The 9132-nt window shown below is 54.8% G+C and overlaps 1 long non-coding RNA gene across 1 annotated transcript; it reads right to left on the bottom strand.

The window, feature by feature from the left end:
• Positions 1-237: 237 nt before the first annotated feature.
• On the bottom strand, positions 238-1310 carry LOC147577877 (uncharacterized). The gene is made up of 2 exons (XR_015254146.1): positions 1084-1310; positions 238-429 (listed from the first exon to the last, which is right to left on the bottom strand). It is a non-coding gene; the product is annotated as an uncharacterized LOC147577877 (long non-coding RNA).
• Positions 1311-9132: the final 7822 nt, after the last annotated feature.

Below are 9132 nucleotides of genomic sequence, written 5' to 3' on the forward strand. Positions count from 1 at the left end.
AATTTGTCCACATTCACACTGTGAGGACAGGGCAGGTGCTTGGACCCCACATGGGAGCCTCTGCTTTTCCCCAGGCCCAGATGGTTGGCCTTCTCTCTGGCTCCTGGAATCTGGGGCGTGTCGAGCTCAGCACGAAGCATAACAAATGTAAGACACGTTCTGCACCCGAAAGTCTCAGACCTTCCTGGGGCGCGGAGTAATTTGTTCCTGATCAAGCAAACGCCATAGGTCACTGTGTGACCATTTTCAAGGTTGAATCTTTTCTGATGACCTCACTCCACACCCTGCTCATTTCCGACTGGCTTCTCTGCCTCCAGTTCCATTGGTGCCTCTGAAGCGAGGTCCCTTAGTTCCCCTCGTCTTCCTCCCATTCGGTATTCCTGAGCTTCTGCTGCGAGCGCTGGAATGTTCTGGGTCCAGGGAGGCTTCCTGTTTGAGGGAAGACAACAGCAGGAGTTTGAGAGGTGACTCAGCCTATCCTCCAGAGTCTGGAGTCTCCCTCCTGAGACCCCAGAGGGGTGGGAGTAGGGGTGGGGATGGGGGGCAGCCCAGGAATCAGCACTGACAATCCAAGGGCTGTTGTTCTCTGTGGGGCCTCCCTCCCTTAGTCTACTTGTCTCCCCAAGAAAGGCAGAGCCCAGGAGGGGAGCGTCTGTCTCCACACAGCCAGGTGGCCCCTCACAGCCCTCACCTGATTGGCATCAGTAACTGCTTGTCAAAGAAACGCGGGGGAGGGGGTGGAATTTGAGGTTTGAAAACTCGCTGACTCAGCTTCTGGCCCAGCCTGGCAAGCCAGGGAGGAGGGGGGCAGGAGGGGGGTGGGGGGGACAGGGAGGGGACACAGCTCACACACAGAGGCATCTGCTCCCAAAATAGCCGCGACTTCTCCAGCTCTGCCCGCTCACCGAGAACAACCCCCCCCCAACCCCCACCCCCAGCATCGAGCTGCTGTGTTTTCGTGCTGCGTGGGGTTTTACTTCTATAGGCTCATTACCGGGAAGTGGGGTTCAGGGGCAGAGCAGGGAGGGAAACGGACACCCATCCCCTATCCCCGACTGGGGACATAATGAGGGGGGTTCTTACCTCCCTGGGATGCTGCTCCCTCGGGGAGATTTGCAAGGGAAATGGCAGGGCCCCAGGCGGTGCAGGTGCCCCACGAGGAGAGGCTGCGGGATTGGGGCCGCACAGTGTGTGGGGCTGACACGTTGACGGAATGTGATCTGATGGCCTCATCGGGACGCGGGTGAGACGGCTGTCCCCTCACTGCAGACGGGCAAGGACGCTGCCCTCCTCGCTCCCGTTCAGCAGCACCTGGGACAGAAGCCAAGAGAACAGAGGTGCCCAGGAGCTCCTGCTCCGCCCTGCCCACCACCCCCTACCTGGGAGCCGCCTGCAACCTGGGCGGGACTCAACTCCACCTGCTCTGGGAGAGGTTCGTGGGGCACCTGCTCCAGGAAGACCTTGAACCTCCTCATGGAGAATTCCAGACCCAGAGGCCTAAAGAACTGGGGGCAGCAAACTAGGAGCTGCTTCATCCCCCCATGTGCTCTTCTCTGGTCTGTCCTTCAGGGCCCAGTCTGGGGTCCCCCTCATCCAGGAAGCCCTCCCTGATGCCTCCAGCCCATGCTGCCCTCTTCCTTTCCTATCTCCTTTCCCATGCTCTGTGGGGCAGGGTGGGGTGGGGGGAGGAGCCTGGGCCTTAGTGGTGGATGCCTGGGCTTTGGACCTGCTCGGACATCCCAAGCTGTGTGGCATTGGCCACGTCATTTGACTTTTCTGGAACTCCATTTAAAATGATGTATTTGAACTCATTTATTCATTCATTCATCCAGGCATCCACACATTCTATGGTGATGGAAATTTAGTTATGGTTCTGTTAAAACTCAGTGTCCAGTGGGAATGTGGGGGATGACAGTCTGGCCACTGTGGGCCCAGTTCCCCCCCTGGGACCTGCCCTCAAGAGTGCTCTGCGAGCGCCCAGCCCTTCTAGGCATCCCGGAGCCCATCTGAGTGACTCCTGTTCAGGCCGCCACTCGCTGGAAGAATGTCCCTGCTCCTCAGGGAGATGGCAGGCAGCTCCTTGTCACCCTCCTCCCGAGCACCCAGGATGCCACGTGTGGAGCCCTAGCTCAGGAATCAGAGAGCCCTGACCCTGGACCCTGCTTTTCCCAACTCTCTGCAACTCTTGGGGCAAGGACAGGTCACTTCTGTAGCCCCGTTCCCTCCTCCAAGGCACTGCTGCAGGGATGGGGCAGGGGAGGGTGGGGGAGGGGAGGGGAGGAAGCAGCTGAATGTTTCTCAAGCATCCCTCTTAGTCCCTGGAGTGATGGTCCCAGTAGCTGGTCTGTGGCCAGGGGCAGTGGGAGGGGAGGAGGGGGGAGGCTGAGGGAGGCAGAGAGGGGGAAATGGCCAGGTTCCTGTGTTTTTTTTCTATATTGCACAAGCATTTACTGGGCATCTATTATGCGCCAAGCAAGCACTGTGCTTCCAGGCGGTGGCCACGGAGTCCGGTTGGGACTCATCGGGCGTGGTAACAGAAACACATCACACACTGGTTAAGGCAAGACATGAAATGCCCGGGGCTCCTGACACAGGAATGTCTGGGGGCTGCTGGCCTCGGGCCTGCGTCCATCCATCCATCCAGGGGCTCGGGACACTCGTGCGCCGTCTACACAGGAAGCGCTGGCTCTACACGCATCCACCTTCGGGGGCTCACACTCCTCCCCGGCCATCCCTCTTTTCCTCTTTCACTCCAGCTTTCGGAGAGTTGTTTCCCTGTGCTGCCTTCATTTCTAGACAGGCTCTTCTGACAGCCACCAGCGACAGCAGTCCCACCAGCGACGGCAGTCCCGCCCGCGACCAGCTTAGCAGCCCCTTGAGGAAATGCCTTTTTTATGTTACTTTCAGCGAAAGGCCGAGGCCAAGCTCTGATTGGCTTAACGTGGGTCACGTGCCCATCTCTGAGCCAATCACTAAGTCCAGGGGAATAAAAGTTCCTGATTGGCCAGCCCAAGTCACATGTTCACCCTTACCACTTGGTGGGCTCCGTGGCGGCCAAAGACGCGGTGTGCATGATGGGAGGGGGGCGTGGTTTTAAAGAAAAACCACAAGATCGAGGAGGCGGGAGGTGCGGGGGGGGGGGGGGGGGGTTTGGATCCTGAGTGGGTGAAAACAAGCTTAATGTATAAGGTGAACCTAAACCCTGCGTCTTGCTTGGCGGCCGGCCTGGGACAGCCCAAGTCCGCTGGGCCAATGTGGGGTGACCTCGAGGAAGCTCCACGATAGGGAGACACCTGCACCTGCCTTCAGACTCGGCCCACCTGATCCGGTGACCACCCTGCCTGTGGCCCACCCAGCCGACCTGGCCTCCTTCTGCAGGGGCGGGAGTGGGCAGCTCTGAAGCTGGCTGTCCCCAGAGCACACGCCGACTTGACCCGCCTCCCTGGCTGCGTGACCTGAGTGCGTTCCTCAACTTCTCTGAGCCGCAGTGGCCTCATCTCTAAAATGGGAATGATTAACGACCTTGGAGCAGGGAGGGTCGTTTCCAGGGTCGCACAGCCCCTGGGCCCAGCACACAGTAGGGACTCACGGGGCGGAGGTGTATACAGGAGGTGCTCACAGAGCGGCCGCCTTTGAGGAGTCCGGTGCTTTGCCGGCTGGATGGTGCTTGCCGCTGGCCGGTCTGCCTCCCCCATCTGACCGTGACCTCCTCCGGCACGGGAACGTGACGGATCCTTCCCCCTGTGCCCAGAGCCCCGCACACGGCCTGGCGCTAGGCGGTGACATCCGCTGAGTCATTGGAAACTGACATCCCAGAGGACGGAAGGGCACGGAGGGCACGTCACGGTCATAGTCCCACGGCCGCTGGGCCTTGAACCTCGCTCAACGTCTGTTAGCCGCCACACACGTCTCCGCAGGACATAAATTTCTTGGCAGCGAAGGGGTTATTTAAAACCTCCATTAAAACAGCTGGACCTTGATGGAAACAAAGTAGTTGTCGCCGCTGGGGCCCGAGAGGCGCCTGAGAAGGGCAGGGACGCACAGGCGGGATTTATTCCAGGCTTTCCAGAGGCACTTGTGTTATGACCATGTTCAGGTTGTGAAGACGCCTTCTGACCTTGACGGTGGGAAGAGCAGCCTCGTGTTGACAGTGGGTAGACATTGGCGAATGCTACCGTGTCTGGGGGAAGTGGGGGCCTTGCCCTCTTTCTCCTGTAAACTCGTCCTTCTTAGAAATTCACTGTGGGCTGGGCTGCCATGGCAGATAGGAGAGGAGGCACTTTTTCGGTGGCAATAAAAATAGACCTCACTGGTGGCTGCTGGATGAGTCAGTCCGGCCAGGGTGGACACCTACCGCGTGCTGGGCCCTGGGCTTGCTGCTTTGCAAATGGCCCAGAGAAGGAGCCTGGCACATGATACATCCTTGCTGTTATTATTACTGTTGTTATTTACATGCTTCCCCACCCCCATGCCTATCGCCCTTGTCATCAGAAGCCAGACCCCCACCCCCCTCCCTGGCCAGAACCATCCCCCTCCAGGCTCTTACATCAAGTAGGGGCCTCATTCTTTTTACCGGCTCAGTTAATCCTGAACCCCATATATTTGAGTTTGGGCAGAACTCATGGCACATCGTCTTGGTTTAGCAGAGTTCATTCACTGTGGGAACAAAAATATCCCTCTGTCAGGTCAGTGGTGACCAGTGGGAGACTATCTTTTGGTTTCTGATTATGGTTCATGACTAGGCTGATGTTCTTTCCCTTCTCACCTCCCAGACAGAAACCATATTCAATAAATCCCGTGCCCTTTGTTTCCAAATATCTGGGCAAGCCCTTGTGGCACAGAATCGTAGATTCTTGAACCACCAGGGTGGAGAGGAACTAGGTAGATCATCTAGTTAAACGTCCTCATGGTATAGTTGGGCAACCGAGGCCCAGACTGGGGAGGTCACCTGCCCAAGGTCACATGGTGAATTGGTGACGGAACAGAGACCAGGGTTTGAACTTCTGACCCAGGGCCGAAGCTCTGTCTGCCTTAGCTACATGGATCCCATGCCTGGGGCTGGCTGAGCCCAAATCCCAAGCCTGAACAGACAAGGGAGGGGGAGTCTGTGCCAGAGGCGTGGATTTGGATGGAGGGGGTGAAATCAAGCCCATGGAGTGAATGCCTCACGCTGGGCCCCTCGGGCTCTGGAGGGAACAGTGATTGAACAGTCCTGAGTGAAGCTAGTGGACAGACTTGAAGCTGATGTCATGGAGGCCTGGGATGAAATTGTTCTAGGCTCTCAACAAAATGAGCAAAAAAAGAAAAAAAAAGGTCAATGTAGTCTGTTGGTATAAAGTTGCCAACTATTAACACTTCCCCAGTGACTCTCCTGACCCCAATTTTAAAGCGCATTTAAAAATCAGTGTGATTCAGCAATGAACTTCATGGAGTTGGCTGGGCTTTCCTGAGAGTCTGCGCATGGTGTGAGGAGGGATGGGCAGGTGTCTGCTCTATTGCTCTGCCATTTGGGGTCATAAATCATCCTGCAGAGGCACATGGTGAAGCTGAAGCCCCACCTCCTAATCCAGAAATGACAGTGAAGTCCCCGAGGGGTGTCCCAGCACCAGCCGAACGCCACAGACGCCCAATCCTGGCTTGTCGACGTGCCTTGTTTCATTAAGAGGGTTTCTCACTCGTAAATGACATCGTAGGTGCCGGGAGTACGTGCTGGTGGCATCAGGAGGGTGACTCTTGCTGGTGTGCCTGGAGTCCCTGTCTGGGACATGACGGGGCCCGTTGCTGTCAGCTCTGGTCTGGGTTTAGTGGAAAGTTATGTGGCCATGTCACTGCTGGGAGGTCTGGACTGCCCCCCTGGTTTTCCATAAGAATTGACTCCAATTCCAAGAGTGGGGTCGTCTAGACTTTGGACGGTTCCCTTCAGTGGCTACCCACCGTTCAGCATAAAGAATGGGACCCTGATTGGGGCCCTCTGGGCCATGTGACATGTGGCCTTACTGGGTCCCTGTGGTCACCCTCCGTGGCCATACAGGTCTCTTTCGGTCCTCCCAGCTCCCCCTTCGAGCCATGATCCATCTCACCTCCGGGCTTTTGCACTTGAACCTCCATCTTCGTCTCTGTCCCCTCTACTGCCCCACCCCCCACGTAGGTGTGATCCGCCTACAGGAGCAGGAACCTCAGCAGCCCCACTGTGCGCCGTGTGTCTCACATGAGAGCAGGGCCCAGGCATAGGAAGTGCAAATCAATGGAGGGCAGGAAGTAGCATTGCCAATTGTGAGATTTTCCAGATCAACCTTTGAAAATGTTTATCTTATTTAGGGAGATCGACTCCCTTATAAGATGAATCTGTGATTTATTAACAGTTCCAAAAAAGCCAAGCCGGCACACCTGTGTGGCTCAGTCGGTGGCGCGTCCAACTCTTGGTTTCGGCTCAGGTCATGAGCTCACAGTTCGTGAGGTCGAGCCCCGCGTTGGGCTCTGCGCTGACAGCGCGGAGCCTGCTTGGGATCCTCTCTCTCCCCCTCTGTCTGCCCCTCCCCCACTCGGGGGCCCTCTCTCTCAAAATAAATAAATAAATATTAAAAAAAAAAGATAAAATTAAATTTAAAAAACTACACCACAATTTCTTTAAGTGACAGAGACCCAGTCCTCGAGTGTGGGGGCACCCGTTCTCTGAGAACCACGGCGGGGACAGAAAACAGGCAAATGAACGTGTGGTGCCGTCACCCTGGGGCGTCAGGTGGGCCCTACACACAGGCCGAGGGTCCCAAGGAAGGCCAAGTCACTTCAGTAAAATACCATTAATAATTGTTATTCTCCTCATCCTTTCAACTAACTTTCCCGAGCCACCTGCTATGAGCCAGGCACGGTGCAGGGCATTCATAGGCATTTCTAGAGTTGAATTCCAAACAGCGGCCTTATGAGGGGAGTGCCATGAATCTCCCCATTTTACAGATGAGGAAGCTGGTGCCGAGAGGTGGGGTCAGGAGAAAGTGGTGTCGCCCCAGGTCTGTTGGAACCCGAACCCTCGGCTTCCAGCCCTGGGGCTGCACCGCCCTCACTGCCTCAGTTTCCTCTTCTCTCTGGTTGGGTGGGGCAGCCGGCTCTTTGTCTCCCTGACTGTGGACCCCGGGGTGGAGGCTCTGCTGTAGTCGCAGCCTGTGATGCTCCCGCACCTTTCCCCGCCCACCATGTCTGCCACAGCCCCGGACGGGGATGCCATCTACCCATTGAGCAGGTGGGGAAGTGGAGGCTTGGCCCAGGGCCTCCCTGCGGTGCTCCTACAATATGCACTTGTTCCACAGCAAGCGCTCAGGTGCTCCGGGCTCCCCACGCCCCTCCCGCCACCTCTCTGGGTGCCCTCTTGGATTCAGCAGCGACAGGGAGGGCTAGTGTGTGAGCCCTGCACCTGGACGTTTCTCGGACAGTCCCATCTGAACTGCGCATCCCTGTGAAGTGGGAGTGTAAATCCCCATTTTACAGATAAGACAGTTGAGGCTCCGGGAGATTAAGTGACTGGCCCACAGCTACTTGGGTAAGAACTCAGAGGTGCATGCTCTTTATGCCCTTTATTCCCCATTGTGCCCCGCTCGGTGCCGAGCATACACTAGGTGACTGATCAGGATAGATCCCTGAATGGTTTGAGTTAAGGCAAGTGGGAGCCCTGCAGTGGCTGAAAGTGCACGGTCTTCACTTTCTAGTCTGAACATGAGACATCCTGCCCCCTCCATGTGCCTTCAACACACAGCCTGGAGACCCAGTGAAGCAGGAGGTCCTGGAACTAGGCTGGGGGCTGGCATTGGCATTGGCAAGATGGCGGGCTGGGGCCACAGTGCAGGTGAGCAACCACGGAAACCCAGCCTGGATGGAGACCCCATGAGAGCCACTGGGGGACCCGATGCCCCCGGTGTTGGTGTGGCTGGTACTTCCTTTATAGAGATTTCCCCATTCCTGTCTCGCCCCGGCTGCACCAGAGAGCTCTTGGCCTAGGTCAAACCCACCCTTTAATGTGGCTCATTAATTTCAACTGGCCATCACTTTGTAAAGGTTTGCTCATTGCCAAGAATTGAGCGGCCACTATGAGGCTCCAAGTGAAGGGGCAAAAATAATTTAAAAATGCCTGCCAGGTTATTGTATTAATAGGGTTCTGCATTTATTGCTGCGTTTTTTTCAAGGAATATATATATATATATTTTTTTTATTTTTTTTTTTAGAGCACTTTGAGGCTTATAATAGCATCAAGAAGAAGGCCCAGTGGTTTCCCATGTACTCTGTGCTCCCACACGTGTGTAGCCTGCCATCATTATCAACATTACATACCAGATGGTACATTTTTTGCCAAGGGTGAACCTAGACTGGTACACCAGAATCACTCAAATCCATGGTTTACCTTAGGGTTCACTCTTGGTGGTACACATTCTATGGGCTTGGACAAATGTATAATGATATAGATCTTTCATTATAAAATCATACCAAGTATTTTTACTGCCTTTAAAATCCTCTGTGCTCTCCCTGGTGTTCATCTCCCTCCCCCCACCAACCCAGCAAACACTGATCTCTGTGCTGTCTCCATAGCTTTGTCTTTTCCAGAATGTCATGTAATTGGAATCAATCATACAGTATGTAGCCTTTTCAGATTGGTTTCTTTCACTTAGTGGTAGGCATTGAAGCTTCCTCCATGTGTTTTCATGGCTTGATCGCTCATTTATTTTTAATGCTGAATAACACTTTATTTTAGTGTCATTTACTTATTATCATTCATGTACTCCAGCTTATTTACCCATTCACCTACAAAAGGACATCTTTGCTGTTTCCGAGTTTTGGCAACTGTGAAAAAAGCTGCCATCAACACTCCTGTGCAGGGTTTTGTGTAAATACACATCTTCAGCTCCTTTGGATAAATACCAGAGAGTGTGAATGATGGATCATATGGTAAGAGTGCGTTTAGGTTGGGAAGAAAGTGCAGGGCTGACTTCTAAAGCGGCTGTCCCATTTTGCATTCCCATCAGCAACGTATGGGAGTTCCTGTTGCTCCGCACCCTCGTCAGCATTTGGTGATATCAGTGTTCCGGGTTTGGGCCATTCTAATAGGCATGTGGTGGTATTTTAAAATTTGCATTTCCTGGGGCGCCT

This window comes from Puma concolor, chromosome C1 (assembly GCF_028749965.1).
Source record: "Puma concolor isolate L17-30 chromosome C1, mPumCon1.1.hap2, whole genome shotgun sequence".
NCBI classification, from domain to species: Eukaryota; Metazoa; Chordata; class Mammalia; order Carnivora; family Felidae; genus Puma; species Puma concolor.